At 47.6% G+C, this 17,084-nt stretch overlaps 1 protein-coding gene and 1 long non-coding RNA gene across 8 annotated transcripts in view; one reads left to right on the plus strand and one right to left on the minus strand.

Annotated features, from left to right (window-relative positions):
* Positions 1–17,084, minus strand: part of hnf4a (hepatocyte nuclear factor 4, alpha) — a 245,115-nt gene that overhangs the window by 104,698 nt on the left and 123,333 nt on the right. The window lies entirely within an intron of this gene.
* The window catches only part of LOC137378129 (uncharacterized), a 176,903-nt gene continuing 175,635 nt past the window's right edge, over positions 15,817–17,084 (plus strand). The window contains exon 1 of one of the 3 annotated variants that reach the window (XR_010976557.1): positions 15,817–16,135. This is a non-coding gene — a long non-coding RNA (uncharacterized lncRNA). The remainder of the gene's footprint in view (positions 16,136–17,084) is intronic. The other 2 variants (XR_010976556.1, XR_010976555.1) reach the window with 2 other exon arrangements.

The following is a 17,084-nucleotide window of genomic DNA, read 5'->3' on the forward strand; positions in this document are numbered from 1 at the left end:
TGAAGAGATGACTAATGTAGAGGAATGAAGAATGTCTATAGATGTTCTTTATATAGACTTCAAGAAGATAAAGTCCTTTTAAGAGACTGTTAGCTACAATTGAAGCTCATGGAATTGAAGGCAAATTATTGACCTGGTTAGGAAATTGGCTGAGTGGCAAGAGACAAAGGAGGCTGAATTTGATAGCCTCCAAAAATGGGCATGGGGATTGTGACGTGATATTAGCCCATGCCCATTGCTTCCGATGCAGGCAGCACGCCAACTTTGTGCTGCCTGCTAATTTGTATCATAGCTGCATGCAGCCAGTGCTAAACATGTTGTTGAGTGGTTGCACACCCAAGCAGGGGATCCAAGTTTGTGCAAGGCTAGCAAAACTTAAAGCTAGCCTGCAGCACTTAAAGCCAGACTGCACCTCTTAAACGGAAGGAGCATTCTGGATAGCGCAAGTGCTGGAACTGTTTGTGGAAGAGACTATGAGCAGGAAGGAGAGGGAAAAATGGGAGGAAGCGTCCTCTAAGGTCTCTGATGCAGCACTGGGCACCTTGGTGGAGTAGGTGGAGAGGAGGAGGGAGGTCCTCTATTCATAGGGGTCTAGAAAGCCCTCCAAATAAACTGTGCAAAGGCAGTGGGAACAGATAGCCATGGTGGTCAATGCCAGCAGCCAAGCCCCAAGGACCTGGATACTGTGCTACAAGAAGTTCAATGACCTCACATGAATAGCCAAGGCCGGTGAATGCCATTTTCAAATGCCATATTCTACGAACTGCACCACTAGCCTCATATACTGCTTAATGCACCTCACGCCCATTACTCATCTACCAACAATCTCTATCAATTACGAATTATACCTCGCATTCATGGCTTCACCTCACACTCACACACTTAGCACTGCTGCAAGTCTGACACCTACATCTCACAGCTTGCAAATACTGCCAGCTGTTCAACCATGACAAACACATCACCCAAACACATTGCACCACAATTAATGGCACACTTCTCTCTCTCTTGCAGGACAGAGTGGTACATAACTGCATGCAGCAGCACCTAACTGGTGTGTGAGGCACAGATGCATGTCCTCACCCCCATGGAGGAGCCAGTGTTGGCAATCATTGCTGTGGCCACAACTGAGGCTGTGGCTATTGGCAGGGCTGAAACCATTGAAGATGACAGTATTGTCATACCTAATCTTCCTTCTCACATCCCACCTCCCCCTCATCCAACCATCTCTTCTGATTTACTAGCTGCAGATGGTGTAAGCATGGATTGATTGTTTCTCCCACTGCCCCACTCCCCTCATCACGGTGTGACCCTTGTGTCTTTCTCCTTTCACATACCCAACAACTGCAACTCGATCAGGAGGTGGTATAAGAGCAGGAAGGCAGTGATGAAGAAACATCGTCACTTGCTCTCACACTCTCAGCCACTGGCTCAGATACTGACATAATGCATAATTTAGAGGATAGCAGAGAGTGGGAACCTGCACTTGGTAAGACACTGGGCAGATGTAGCTTCCAGCCAGGGCAGAGCACAAGGGTAGTGCAGGTACAGTTTGTTGGAGGGCAAGGATGCACAAATGTTCTGCTGCAGAGGATGCGGGTGAGCACTTTGATAGGGTGGGCTACAGAAAAAATCTGTTGGGTATGCACAATGGAATGCTTGGTGCATTGGCAGGCCTGTCAGAAAATGTGCAGTCAATGCCAAGGAGCACGGAGGAGTCTGGCATCAACTTGGCACTGGGCTTTGCACAGAGCTTAGATCTCACCCTTTCCAGTGTGGAAGCAGCAGTCAACTCGTGATGACACTTGTGGACCAAACAATGATGCAGCGTTTAATGGCTAATGTCTCAGCTTCCATTGCAGTACAAGGCAGAAGCCACCCAATGTCTGGGTGCTGCACTGGAAGCTCTGATTGAGGTCAGCTTCCTGGCATGCAATCTCAGGCTGCTCTCATGCAAGCTCAGACTGCTGCCATCATGGTTGTGGGTACCAGTGCTCAAAGACGTTTGCAGTGTATCACAGTAGTTTGAGCAGTCTGTGCTACAACAGATTAACAGGCTTGCTGAGGTGCTGCCTCAGGGGAGTGGCAATGGCTCAGTGGAGCATGAACATGCTCTCCTCTCTTAGTTTGACAGCATTCTTCCTCCCACCACTGCCATTCTGCCAGTGCCCTTGCTGTTGTCTGTCAGTCAACCCAGACTGCTGCCACCCATGCCGAAGTGGTACAATCCAAAGCCAGGTCTTCTAAGGCTAGAGCTACTCGAGGTTGTCCTGCAAAGCCATCTCTGTCACAAAGTCAGCAACCTTCCACCAGCCATGCTGCAGCCACTGGGGTAGAACTGTGTAGGAGCACTATGACAGGCAAAGGCACACAGAAAGACACTAAGGGAGGTGATTAGTTGATGTTTGTATGCAATATGGCATTGTTTGATTTATAAATTTGGTTTGGAATGGCTTTTATTTTATCATGGTGGCCAAATGGATAATGCAATGATCAGTAACAGAGGGAACAAAGAACAAAGAACAGTACAGCACAGGAACAGGCCATTCGGCCCTCCAAGCCTGCGCCGATCTTGATGCCTGCCTAAACTAACACCTTCTGCACTTCCGGGGCCCATATCTCTCTATTCCCTTCCTATTCATATATTTGTCAAGATGTCTCTTAAACGTCGCTATCGTATCTGCTTCCACCACCTCCCCTGGCAGCAACTTCCAGGCACTCACCACCCTCTGTGTAAAAAACTTGCCTCGCACATCCCCTCTAAACTTTGCCCCTTGCACTTTAAACCTATGTCCCGTAGTAACTGACTCTTCCACCCTGGGAAAAAGCTTCTGGCTATCCACTCTGTCCATGCCGCTCATAACTTTGTAAACCTCTATCATGTCGCCCCTCCACCTCCGTCGTTCCAGTGAAAACAATCCGAGTTTTTCCAACCTCTCCTCATAGCTAATGCCCTCCAGACCAGGCAACATCCTGGTAAACCTCCTCTGTACCCTCTCCAAAGCCTCCACGTCCTTCTGGTAGTGTGGCGACCAGAATTGCATGCAATATTCTAAGTGTGGCCTAACTAAGGTTCTGTACAACTGCAACATGACTTGCCAATTTTTATACTCTGTGCCCCGACCGATGAAGGCAAGCATGCCGTATGCCTTCTTGACTACCTTATCCACCTGCGTTGCCACTTTCAGTGACCTGTGAACCTGTACGCCCAGATCTCTCTGCCTGTCAATACTCCGAAGGGTTCTGCCATTTACTGTGTACTTCCCACCTGCATTAGACCTTCCAAAATGCATTACCTCACATTTGTCAGGATTAAACTCCATCTGCCATTTCTCCGCCCAAGTCTCCAACCGATCTATATCCTGCTGTATCCTCTGACAATCCTCATCACTATATGCAACTCCTCCAACCTTTGTGTCGTCCGCAAACTTACTAATCAGACCAGCTACATTTTCCTCCAAATCATTTAAATGTACTACAGACAGCAAAGGTCCCAATACTGATCCCTGCGGAACACCATTAGTCACATCCCTCCATTCAGAAAAACACCCATCCACTGCTATCCTCTGTCTTCTATGACAGAGCCAGTTCTGTATCCATCTTGCCAGCTCACCTCTGATCCTGTGTGACTTCACCTTTTATACCAGTCTGCCATGAGGGACCTTGTCAAAGGCTTCACTGAAGTCCATATAGATAACATCCACTGCCCTTCCTTCATCAATCATCTTCGTCACTTCCTCAAAAAACAATCAAATTAGTGAGACACGACCTCCCCTTCACAAAACCATGCTGCCTCTCGCTAATAAGTTTGTTTGTTTCCAAATGGGAGTAAATCCTGTCCCGAAGAATCCTCTCTAATTATTTCCCTACCACTGACATAAGGCTCACCGGCCTATAATTTCCTGGATTATCCTTGCTACCCTTCTTAAACAAAGGAACAACATTGGCTATTCTCCAGTCCTCTGGGACCTCACCTGTAGCCAATGAGGATGCAAAGATATCTGTCAAGGCCCCAGCAATTTATTCCCTTGCTTCCCTCAGTATTCTGGGGTAGATCCCATCGGGCCCTGGGGACTTATCTACCTTAATGCTTTGCAAGACACCCAACACCTCCTCCTTTTTGATAATGAGATGACTGAGACTATCTACACTCCCTTCCCTAGACTCATCATCCACCAAGTCCTTCTCTTTGGTGAATACTGATGCAAAGTACTCATTTAGTACCTCGCCCATTTCCTCTGGCTCCACACATAGATTCCCTTCTCTATCCTTGAGTGGGCCAACCCTTTCCCTGGTTACCCTCTTGCTCTTTATATATGTTTAAAAAGCCTTGGGATTTTCCTTAATCCTGTTTGCCAATGACTTTTCATGACCCCTTTTAGCCCTCCTGACTCCTTGCTTGAGTTAAAGTAGTTCATGGTCCCTTTAGATAACACTGCTGGGGGGGATTCCTTCCCGCAGGTTTGTGTGTCTAGCTGTGCGTGTTTAAGAGACAACATTAGCTAGAGTGCTGAACTCCAGAATGGCAGTGCTGGCATCAAAACGTCCCGATCTGCCGACTCTGCATACTTTCAATGGACGCTCCCTTTACAAATGCTCACACCTTCACTGAAATGGCATTTGCCGCACACTGCAGGCACCATTTTGGAGCCAAAATGACACTCAGCACAGAAAAACCAGGTGCTAAGGAGCTGCATTTAGCGACCAGAGAGTCGGGTTAATGAGCACATACTCTAATTGGGAGAATGTGACTTATAGCATCTCACAGGGCTCTGGTTTGGGGCCTCAACTATTTATTTATTCTTATTTATTAACAACTTAGATGATGAGATACAGAGCCACAGATCCAAGTTTACCGATGACTCAAATACAGGTGGCATTGTATGGAGTGTAGATGGAAGCATAAAACTACAAAGAGATATTAATAGATGAAGTGAATGGGCCAATGAATTTCAATATAGGCAAATGTGCAGTTATCTACTTTGGACCTAAAAAGGACAGTAGTGTACTTTCCAAATGGTGAAGAGCGAAAGTCAGTGGAGGTCTAAAGAGACTGAGGGATTCATCGACATAGATCAGTGAAATGCCACAAACAAGTACAAAAAAAAAATCAAAAAGGCTAATGGAATCCTGGCCTTTATGCATAGAGGACTAGAATATGAATGGTTAGAAGTCATGCTGCAGCTATACAAAGACCTGGTTAGGCCGCACATGGGGCTGGATTTTATGTCGGGTAGATGGGAAGTGGACATCGACGTAACATTCGGTGGCAAACCCACTTCCGCCTAGCCTGGGGATCCGTCCTGTATTTTACGGGTCCCCAGGCTTTAATTGTTCCGAGGCGGGACTTCCACCCACTTGAGGGAGGAAGTCCCGCCTCATTGAGCTGCTGGCCAATCATCGGGCCGGCAGCTCTTAGGCCCAGCTGAGGACATGGAGCCAGGACTGCAGGTAAGTTTGGGTTGCCTTGCCGGGAGTAATCGGTCGTGCCCTGGCGAGGCAAGGGTGGTCATTTGGGGGGAAGGGGGGGGCATCTTAGGTCCTGGGGGTGGTTGGGGAAGCGGGGTTGGCCCTCAATCGGGCACCCGGTTCCCGATTGTCAGGGCCCCCCTGGGGCGCTGAGAGGCCACCAACTTTCACCGGGCGGGCTTTCCCGGCTCCAGGACGCCCACTTGCCACGGGTAAAATCTCCTTGGAGTTGGGTGAAGGCCTTAAGTGGCCATTAATTGGCAACTTAAGGGCCTTGATTGGCCTGGGACGGGTGGCCCATTTTCCGCCCCCCCACCACCCTCCATAAAATTCTGGCCATGGTGTACTATGTTCAATTCTGGGCAGCACAACCTAGGAAGGCTATATTGGCTTTGGAGGGAATGCAAAACAGATTTACTAGAATAATACCTGGAATCCAAGGAAATTATGAGGAACAATTACATAAACTAGGGTTGCATTTCCTGGAATTTAGAAGAATAAGGGGCGTTTCGATCAACGATTTCAAGATATTAAGATGAACTGATTGGGGGAATTTAATGCTGTCCCCCGTGGTGGGTTAAAGTGGCTGTAGTTGCCAGTTCAGTGAATGTTTATCTATTTATGTGCTATGATCATAAAAAGAACCAATCGGACAGTTTTTCTTGAGTTTAACAAAGAAAGACGTTAGCTTTATTGTACTTAAACCGATCTAAGTAGAATAATAAACTACAGTGCAATGTTCACGCACATACACTTGAGCTACACACACACACACACACACACACACACACAAATGTAGGAATAGTATGCATGGGTGGTTGATGGTCGGCGCGGACTCGGTGGGCCAAAGGGCCTGTTTCAGTGCTGTATCTCTCTATGACTCTATGACTCTATGACAGTGAGAGCATAAAATCTGGTGGGATAATAGTGAGGGAGTGGGGGGGGGGCGGGGGGGGGTGGGGTGGTTCTTACCAACATCCTGCCTCCGCCAAAGTTTAGTCCAGGGCAGGAAGGCCTGTGAATGTCCTTCCTGCCCTGCCACCAATTGAGGCCCTTAATTCGCTAACTAAACCCCAATTAAGGGCCTCTTCCTGCCGCTGCTGCAATTATCCGTTTGGCGTGCGGCATGCAGCCCTGTCGCTGCACAGGAAGCATGCCATGGAAAACCATGTGGGCTGTTTGCCTTCTCCAGAGGAGAGTCCCTCCTTCAAATGTACTTGGAGCCTGAATGAGGGACCCTACATCGGGAAGGGGAAGAACCCGCTGAAGGCCATCCCCCCCGCCCTACTGCTGACCTTCCCTTCCCCCTTCCCCATAACCCCTAACCCGCGAGACCCCATCTGCCTGATCTCCCAGAGGCCTTGCTCCAGCTACTCTCCTCGGCCTCCAGGACAGTCACCTCCAGCAGCAGCCACAGCCTCTATGGTGGCCTCTGATTGGCCAGCAGCTCTCAAAGGGCAGGACTTCCAGCGACAGAGTCCTAGATCCTAAGGAACGCCTGCTGCTGTCCACTTAAGTGCCTGATTGGCATTAAATTTGGCAGGCCTCCTGGAAATGAGGTGACATGGGAAAGTATGCGTCAGTTTCTCCTGACGTTGAGACCCCTGCCGCCAGGATAAAATTCCACTCCATAGTTTCTCTCTATCTGCCCTATTTCCATTGGTTGGGGAATCTAGGACTACCTAACATAGTCTAAAAATTAGAGTCAGACCTTTCAGGAGTGAAGTTAGGATATTCTACATGCAAAGGGTGATCGACGTTTGGAACTTTATTTTGCAGGCAGTTACTGTGTCAATTGTTAATTTTGATGCTGTGTCAATTGTTGATTTTAAATCTGAGATTGATAGTTTTCTGTTAACTCAAGTTATTAAGGGACCTGGAACAAAGGCAGGTATATGGATGTAGGTCACAGATCTGCATGATCTCACTGAACATCAGAACAGGCTCAAGTTCCTATGGTATAACCTACATTTTCTGGCAGCCTTCAATTGTATTTCTTCCTCCAAAAGACTTAAGTAAAGGAGGATTCACACTGGGAAACTATTGTCCCAGTATCATAGACATACCAAAATTTGAAACAAACACCTTGAGCAAGAACTGGAAAGAAATCAAATAAACAAGAAAAAACTTCAGAAATAGCCCCAAAATGCTGCTTGATCTTATTTGAGCCCACCCATTTTTGGGAGGGGGTGAGCAGGGACCAATCCCTTTACCTGAATGGACAGGCCCGACACACACTCATGGCCTTGGGTCATGTTGTCATTGAGCTGTCAAGCTGTGGACACATAATAGTCATTCCCAGACAGCTCACTGGAAAAGTGGTAAATTTATTTATTTTTTTTTATTTAGAGATACAGCACTGAAACGGGCCCTTCGGCCCACCGAGTCTGTGCCGACCATCAACCACCCATTTATACTAATCCTACACTAATTCCATATTCCTACCACATCCCCACCTGTCCCTATATTTCCCTACCACCTACCTATACTAGGGGCAATTTATAATGGCCAATTTACCTATCAACCTGCAAGTCTTTGGCATGTGGGAGGAAACCGGAGCACCTGGAGGAAACCCACGCAGACACAGGGAGAACTTGCAAACTCCACACAGGCAGTACCCAGAATTGAACCCAGGTCACTGGAGCTGTGAGGCTGCGGTGCTAACCACTGCGCCACTGTGCCGCCCATAAATAGATTAAGTTGACCGGCAAGTTGGGAAGAATGGGGTTGCAATCAGGTTGCAAAGGCCAACAGTGGTCAGGAGTGGGTGGATAATGAAGGTGTGCAAAGGAAACCCGACCTGAGCCCGACGGGATCCGGTGACATGTGTTGGGTTTGGGTTGGGTCGGGTCGGGCTTCCAGGTCCGGCATTTGGACTCGGGTCGGGTTTCCATTGCACACCTTTAGTGCGTAATAGGTCGATGCCAGGATTGATTAGGAGGACTAGTGGCAGGAATCTGGGTTGTGGGAGGGGTAGTGGAAACAATCGGGGTGGGCGGGGCAGTGAGGTCATGATCAGGGGCATAAGCAGTGGCCGCAGTATATCACATGCTTTAAATGTGGGATCGGGATGAGCACTCCTGCCTATTTCCAACTATTTTGTGCACCAACCAATTTTCTGTAGATGTACACTCCTGCTGCCCTGAATGTTCATTTTAATAAAACTGGGCACTATACTAGTGTAAATGTATGCAAATTGTGTGACCACATAATTGATAATATCAGAGCCTAATTTTAGTATCTTTCTTTTGGGCCTCCTTATCTCGAGAGACAATGGATACGCGCCTGGAGGTGGTCAGTGGTTTGTGAAGCAGCGCCTGGAGTGGCTATAAAGGCCAATTCTGGAGTAACAGGCTCTTCCACAGGTGCTGCAGAGAAATTTGTTTGTTGGGGCTGTTGCACAGTTGGCTCTCCCCTTGCGCCTCTGTCTTTTTTCCTGCCAACTACTAAGTCTCTTCGACTCGCCACAATTTAGCCCTGTCTTTATGGCTGCCCGCCAGCTCTGGCGAATGCTGGCAACTGACTCCCACGACTTGTGATCAATGTCACACGATTTCATGTCGCGTTTGCAGACGTCTTTATAACGGAGACATGGACGGCCGGTGGGTCTGATACCAGTGGCGAGCTCGCTGTACAATGTGTCTTTGGGGATCCTGCCATCTTCCATGCGGCTCACATGGCCAAGCCATCTCAAGCGCCGCTGACTCAGTAGTGTGTATAAGCTGGGGATGTTGGCCGCTTCAAGGACTTCTGTGTTGGAGATATAGTCCTGCCACCTGATGCCAAGTATTCTCCGAAGGCAGCGAAGATGGAATGAATTGAGACGTCGCTCTTGGCTGGCATACGTTGTCCAGGCCTCGCTGCCGTAGAGCAAGGTACTGAGGACACAGGCCTGATACACTCGGACTTTTGTGTTCCGTGTCAGTGCGCCATTTTCCCACACTCTCTTGGCCAGTCTGAACATAGCAGTGGAAGCCTTACCCATGCGCTTGTTGATTTCTGCATCTAGAGACAGGTTACTGGTGATAGTTGAGCCTAGGTAGGTGAACTCTTGAACCACTTCCAGAGCGTGGTCGCCAATATTGATGGATGGAGCATTTCTGACATCCTGCCCCATGATGTTCGTTTTCTTGAGGCTGATGGTTAGGCCAAATTCATTGCAGGCAGACGCAAACCTGTCGATGAGACTCTGCAGGCATTCTTCAGTGTGAGATGTTAAAGCAGCATCGTCAGCAAAGAGGAGTTCTCTGATGAGGACTTTCCGTACTTTGGACTTCGCTCTTAGACGGGCAAGGTTGAACAACCTGCCCCCTGATCTTGTGTGGAGGAAAATTCCTTCTTCAGAGGATTTGAACGCATGTGAAAGCAGCAGGGAGAAGAAAATCCCAAAAAGTGTGGGTGCGAGAACACAGCCCTGTTTCACACCACTCAGGATAGGAAAGGGCTCTGATGAGGAGCCACCATGTTGAATTGTGCCTTTCATATTGTCATGGAATGAGGTGATGATACTTAGTAGCTTTGGTGGACATCCGATCTTTTCTAGTAGTCTGAAGAGACCACGTCTGCTGACGAGGTCAAAGGCTTTGGTGAGATCAATGAAAGCAATGTAGAGGGGCATCTGCTGTTCACGGCATTTCTCCTGTATCTGACGAAGGGAGAACAGCATGTCAATAGTCGATCTCTCTGCACGAAAGCCACACTGTGCCTCAGGGTAGACGCGCTCGGCCAGCTTCTGGAGCCTGTTCAGAGCGACTCGAGCAAAGACTTTCCCCACTATGCTGAGCAGGGAGATTCCACGGTAGTTGTTGCAGTCACCGCGGTCACCTTTGTTTTTATAGAGGGTGATGATGTTGGCATCGCGCATGTCCTGGGGTACTGCTCCCACGTCCCAGCACAGGCATAGCAGTTCATGTAGTGCTGAGAGTATAGCAGGCTTGGCACTCTTGATTATTTCAGGGGTAATGCTGTCCTTCCCAGGGGCTTTTCCGCTGGCTAGGGAATCAATGGCATCACTGAGTTCCGATTTGGTTGGCTGTATGTCCAGCTCATCCATGACTGGTAGAGGCTGGGCTGCATTGAGGGCAGTCTCAGTGACAGCATTCTCCCTGGAGTACAGTTCTAGGTAGTGCTCAACCCAGCGGTCCATCTGTTTGCGTTGGTCAGTGATTATGTCCCCCGATTTAGATTTGAGGGGGGTGATCTTCTTGATGGTTGGCCCAAGAGCTCTCTTCATGCCATCATACATTCCTCTGATGTTTCCGGTGTCTGAGGCCAGCTGAATATGACTGCATAGGTGTTGCCAGTAGTCGTTTGCGCAACGCCTAGCTGTTCTTTGTGCAGTACTTCTGGCTGCTTTAAGTGCTGCGGATGTTAAATCGCTGGGGGCTTTCTTGTAGTTCAAAAGTGCAATGCGCTTAGCGGCTATGACAGGTTCCAGCTCTTCATTTTGAGATTGAAACCAGTCTGCATTTCTCTTCGCACTTTTGCCGTAGGTGGTCAAAGCTGACTCATAGATGGCGTCTCTGATGTGGGCCCACTTGGTCTCAGCATCCCCTGTGGGAGTGTTTTGAAGGGCTGTTACAAGTGAATTTAGAAATTTTTGTAACAGCTGTGGGTGAGAAATTCTGCTCGTGTTGATGCGCGGGTGGCCCTTCTGCTTGGAATGATGCAACTTCTTTGGTCTGAGTCTAACCTTGCTGCACACCAGGGAGTGGTCGGTGTCGCAGTCCGCACTGTGGAAGCTGCGTGTGATTTGAACACTGTTTAAGGCGGCTCGCCTTGTGACAATGAGGTCTAGCTGGTGCCAACGATGTGATCTTGGGTGCCTCCATGAAACCTGGTGACAGGGTTTAGTGTGAAAGAACGAGTTGGTGATGCAGAGGTTATGATAGGTACACAACTCAAGCAGTCTCTGCCCGTTCTCATTCATCCTTCCAACGCCATAGCGCCCAAGGCAGGAGGGCCATGAGTCATGGTCGGCCCCAACCCTGGCATAGTTAACTGTAAACTGGTGGGTGCATCTGCCCGAATAGAAAACCTGACCAGAAAGTCAAATGGAGTACAAAATGGGTGGCAATAGGCAGAATCGCACCTCCCGACCCCACATCCAAAGCATGTGGTACACTGCGGCCAATGCTCAAGACCCCCAGCTCCACCCCGAGCGCTACCACTACCCCACTATACCCCACTCAAATTCCGGCCTTTGCTTTTTCTAGCTGATCCCAGCATCTTCCTACTATCCATCCCCTCCCAGCCACCTTCCAACCCAATCACCCTCCCCCCCAACATTATCACCCTTTCCCAGTCAAATTATATTATTGACCAAACAACCACTTTTCCAGTGAGCTACCAGGGAACACCTATTAGATGGCCGTAGCTCAGCAGTTCAATCTTAATGAGGCTTGAGGCCCAATATTGGGTGTGTCGGGCCTATCCATTCAGGTAAAGCGATCGGTCCCCGTTCCGCCCCACTCCCAAAAACGGGTGTGCTTGAATTTCTGCACCAATTATGTTTTAAAACATATATAACAATCACATGTTGCAGTGGCTCATTTTTAGAAATTAAACACAAAGGTTCTTTATTCAGCTGGTGAATCATTTATCAGTCTGATCAATTGGAATGGGTTCCATCTTCTGCTTTGTCTTATAATCTTAAATTTATTTTTCAGAACTAGACACAGCATTGTCTATGTTATTCATTGCATTGTCCAGCACAATGTCTATGAGCATTTAGTTAATGTGAAATGCCAAGCAGTATAATTTAATCTAACTCTAGATAAAGTCTGTTTTCCTATTTGAGCTAAGGATCTTTTGTCTGCTGTCTGAATCTGCAGATATCTTCCCATTCATGGAAATGTGAATTGTTGCGACTTGTGTACAGCCAATTTGAAGGTAATCAGTGGAATTTTAAGGGTCATTGTGATCCTGCTGGAATATTTTCAGAAAGGAGAAGCTGGATTTTCATTACGGAGGCAGGAAACAGGAGCCTGATCTGCTTTTGGGTCAGAAATCTGCCTTCAGTGGGAAACTGATTCAGATTCAGATTTTCAAATAGGTGAGCCCTTAATTAATATGGAGACAGGTTTCCTGTCCACTTAGAGCCAGTGGAGCCGGGAATGGAGGTGGGTCCGATAAAGTGTGGGGCTCATGTAGACACCAACAGCAGCTATCACTGAGGCTGCTGGTTTTCCTGAGGGTGAGATTGTGTTTTGTGCCAGACTTTCCACTGCACCAGAGGGAAGTGAGATGACAGAGGGGAGCTGGAGGCCTGGCACTAGGGGCAGGGCAGACTCTCGCTTCACCGATGCCAACCTGGATCTAATGCTGGAGTCCGTGAGGGAGAGGAGGGAGGCCCTTTTCCCGGAGAGTCGCAGGAAGAGGTCACCTCATCGTGCAGCAGGGACACCTCTCTGTTCAGTGTTATCTCTCTCTGTCCCCTCTTCGTCCTTCTCTCTTACGTCTTGCTCTTCCCCGATGAGTTGTCTCCTTCCAGGGCCTCACTGTGCTCAAGGTCCACACCTCTCTGGAGGGCCATCTTATGGAGAGTGCAACAGACCACCACAATGACTGAGACCCTTGCAGGAGGGTTTTGGAGGGGGCCACCTGACCGATCCAGGCACCAGAATAGCATCTTCAGAAGCTCGGTGGCCTGCTCAATGGTTGTCCTACTGAGCAGGTGGCATTGGTTGTATCGCCTCTGAACCTCTGTCTGGGGCTCTGTTAGAGGGGTGAGTAGCCATGTCTTCAAGGGATATCCATTGTCCCCTAGAATCCATCCACAGACTTTGGGGGATAGAGTGTAGATCTGAGGCAGTCTGGACTGGCAGAGGATGAAGGAGTCATGACAGCTGGCAGGAAAGCGAGCACATACATGGAGGAAGCTCTTGTTGTGGTTGCAGAGCAGTTGGATGTTGAGGGAGTGGAGCCCTTCCTGTTCAGGAATCTGACTGACTCATCTGGCGGTGCCTTCATGGCTATGTGGGTGCAATTGATGACCCTCTGGATCTGAGGGACTCCATCAATAGTGGTAAATCCCAAAGCCCTCTGTGCCTGCTCGGGCCCAGCTGTGTCACAGTGGATGTAATTTCCCCCCTCCACCCACCCAACCCCTGATTATGGCATCTGTGACCTGCCTGATGGCATGATGAGCCGATTGCAAGGTGCCATCTAGGTCCACAGCTGATCCCTGGAACGAGCTGACTGCATAGAAATTCAGGGTGACAGTGATCTTGAAAACTGCAGATAAGGGACTGCCATGGGGGCCATGAGGCCTCAGGTCATCGTGGATCAGATCCGAGACCATCTGTCTGGATAGGCATAGCCTCTTACAGTACTGACACTCTGTCATTTGCAGGTAGCTGATTCTTGGGTGGTAGATCTGATGTCTTGGGTAGTGCCCTCTGCTGTGCTCCTCTGGCCTCCTGCTGTCCAAGAGGTTGCATCTACTGAAGTTCATCCTGGCTGCTCTGTCCACTGTCAGAGTAGCCTGTTCCCATCTGAACTCCTTCACCTGGACTTTGTGTGTTCACCAGGCCTTCCCCTGCAAACCCTAGGTGCCTAAGTGATGCCAGCAGCCGCAAGTCCCTTTCCGGATTCTTAAGAGTCACCACTGAGAAAAGGTCCAGCAATGGTACTCTGTGGCACTTTTGAAGTGGCTGAGCTTTATATTGTGCCGCTGCATTATTTAAATCAGCCCTTCCCATAGCCCTCATAGCCCCCCACAGTGTTCACGACTCATATGCTCTGTCGTTTTCCACACAGGGCATTTTCCACCTTCCCTCCCTTTAAAAATTGAAAACTGCTGCTGGGAAGCCTGGTAATGAGCTCCTCAATGAGCTCAACAGGAATTTAATTGGAAGCATGCTGGGTTGCCCTTTCTTCCCTCCCAGTGTCCCTTTAAAAATGTCTTCTCATTCCAGAGGCGGCAGGACCCAGTGCCGACCTCCAAGAATGCAATCTTTAAATCGCACTCACTCCTGCTCCTGCCCCCAGCATGCTTTGAAAGTCTGGCCCAAGAAGTGTCTGGAAATGCTCGGAATAGTCCATTCTGAAAGCTCTGTCAATGTCCGGCATCTGTGCTTCAATGCAAACCTTTGAAGTGCCTTACTTTTAAACTTTTTATAAGTTTATTCACAAATAAGTGCAATGTTCCTGCAAATTCTTGGGCAACTTCGTTGGGATCACATCTGTTAGAGACCACCAGCATTGACTCTGTCACAGTATGCGTGGTCAATGAGAGACCCCATGATTTAAATATCCATGACGGCCGTCAGCAACACGATGGGTGCACCTCAGGTGCCTGGCTTATACACGGACTGCAATATTCAGTGCCTGTTGCTGGTTCCGTCTTGCCCCCGGGAAAAAAGATTTTACATGCCCCTTGCTCCCCACCCCACCACGCACAGCCCCCCCACCCCTGCCCCACCCATAAAGTTTTTCATTAATACCAATATACACATTCTTTTGTTCCATCTTTGTGGGCCCATGCCATGTCCCAGGCCTGGACTCCCATTGTGGGCTCCAATACCACTGATCCTGAGGCCAAGCACCAATGAGAGCCAATGAAGGTGTCCCACCCTTCAGTAAAGCAAATTCACGGGCACTCTCAGCCCCCTCTGTGTCACAGGACTTGCCCAGTATCCTGCCTAGTTTGTGGTCATTTTGCTGCACTCCCACTAGTGTTTCAATGGGTGTGTCCTGGAAGGGCCATGGATTTTGACACCAATTTATTTGTAACAGCAGACAAATTGATAACTAGGAGGTGCTGTCTGATGAGGTTAGACTGAGACCCCAACTGCTTTCTAGTTGGATGTAAAAGATTCCATGCACATTCGAAGAAGAGAAGGGAGTAAACCTGCTGCACGGTGTGACATTTTTCCCTCAGCTATCAGAATAATATATTATCTAATGATTCATTCATTTGCTGCGTGTGGCATCCTGCTGTGTGCAAATTTTCTGTTGCTTTTGCCTACAGAACAGTGACTACACTGCAAAAGTAATTCATTGGCTGTAAATCATTTTGAGACATTCTGAAAACAAGAAAGACGTTACATAAAGTACAAATTCTTTCCACAATAACCTGTAGCTTAGTTTGATTAGCACATACTGCTGCACACTTATGTATGTAAGACAATGTTATGAAATAGGTAACAGTCCCAGGTAATTGCATTTTGTCGAGATCCTAGATTGAGAGATTCCGCAATTTTCCTTCACAACCATTTTTGTTTGGCTGTTTTTCTGTCTGAATTTCTTACTACCATGAATGCTCTCTTTATAGATTTCTGTAGCCTATAACAAAGAACAATTGATGAGGATTAAGGTCAACAATCACAGTCATTGACTGATGTAACTGTTTTTTCTTTGAAATTACAAACTCCAGTTTGTGGACAAAGTCCTGTCTACTTTACTATATGGATCTCCGACCACTGACCAAACTCCAGGTGAAACAACTGCCTATTTATGCTTTCTCAGGCACACTGTTGTACTTGCTCTCAGTCTGAGACGATTGGTGAGCTTCAAGGAGCAAAAGAGAAATGCTGTGCAGCAACCTACCTTTTGGAGACTGGGATCTGGTGCCCACGACTGAAATAAGGCATTTAATGAAGTATTACAGAGAAAAAAAAGTAATTACACATAACTGGGAAACTGATCATGACTCCTCAAACAAAAGGTATGTTTTAAGCAAAGTGTATGACAAATTCAAGAAATCATCCCTTATTTTGGCTGTTTTACTAGTTTTGTGCTTGCACAAGCAGTTTTGAGCAGTTGCATTTGGTAAACAACCAGCCTGCTGTATATGACTGTGATACGGGGTTTATTTTGTAGAAACAGCACTTCACGTGGTTAACTGATAACTAAGCGGAGACTTCATCTTATAAGATTGCTTCTGAGGTAAATGTGGACAATAGGGATGTGAATTGATAATTTGCACAATTAGAGACTCCAACAAAATCCTTACAGGCTCTCAAATGACTGATGAGTTTAAAATAAAAACGTATTGATCAAGTACCATGCACGGTAACAGAGCATGGCTGCCTTAAGCTCCTCAACCTTTCACACAGTAGGTCCTGTTAATGTGTGCCACTTGCACAACAGCAGTTTTGGCATTGCAGTAGAATAACTTTAAATGGTAGACCGTTAGTGTAATTTTATTTATTTTACTAAGTGTTGAATTATTATGTTATATGGAAAATGAAACAGTCAGGCACCAACCAACCTGTGAAAATATTCAGTTTTCCAATAAGTTACCTATATTTGGCTAGACTTCAAGAGAAGTTTCATTAGGTGAAAAGTTGGTAAATGTCGTATTTTCTTTGAGCCTTTTTGATATAAATACATCGATCAAGTTACTTTGACAACCTAACATTGGAAAAACCGTACGCCACACAAAAAAAAATCAACATAAATGTCTCTTCACTAATTAAATTTTGCAACAGCAATAACAGACCATAAAGTTATTTCCTAGAACCCTGATAGCTGCAGTCATTCTCAGGATAAACAAATATTAACAACAGGTTTCTCAGATGCTCATGGTGAAATGTTTTCCTTGGGAAATCCAAGTGAAGGGTCAAGGCCCAAATTACAGGACACCACTGTGGCTGAAGGGAGTAAGAGAAATG

Source organism: Heterodontus francisci, chromosome 16, assembly GCF_036365525.1.
Source record: "Heterodontus francisci isolate sHetFra1 chromosome 16, sHetFra1.hap1, whole genome shotgun sequence".
In the NCBI taxonomy this organism is placed as follows: domain Eukaryota; kingdom Metazoa; phylum Chordata; class Chondrichthyes; order Heterodontiformes; family Heterodontidae; genus Heterodontus; species Heterodontus francisci.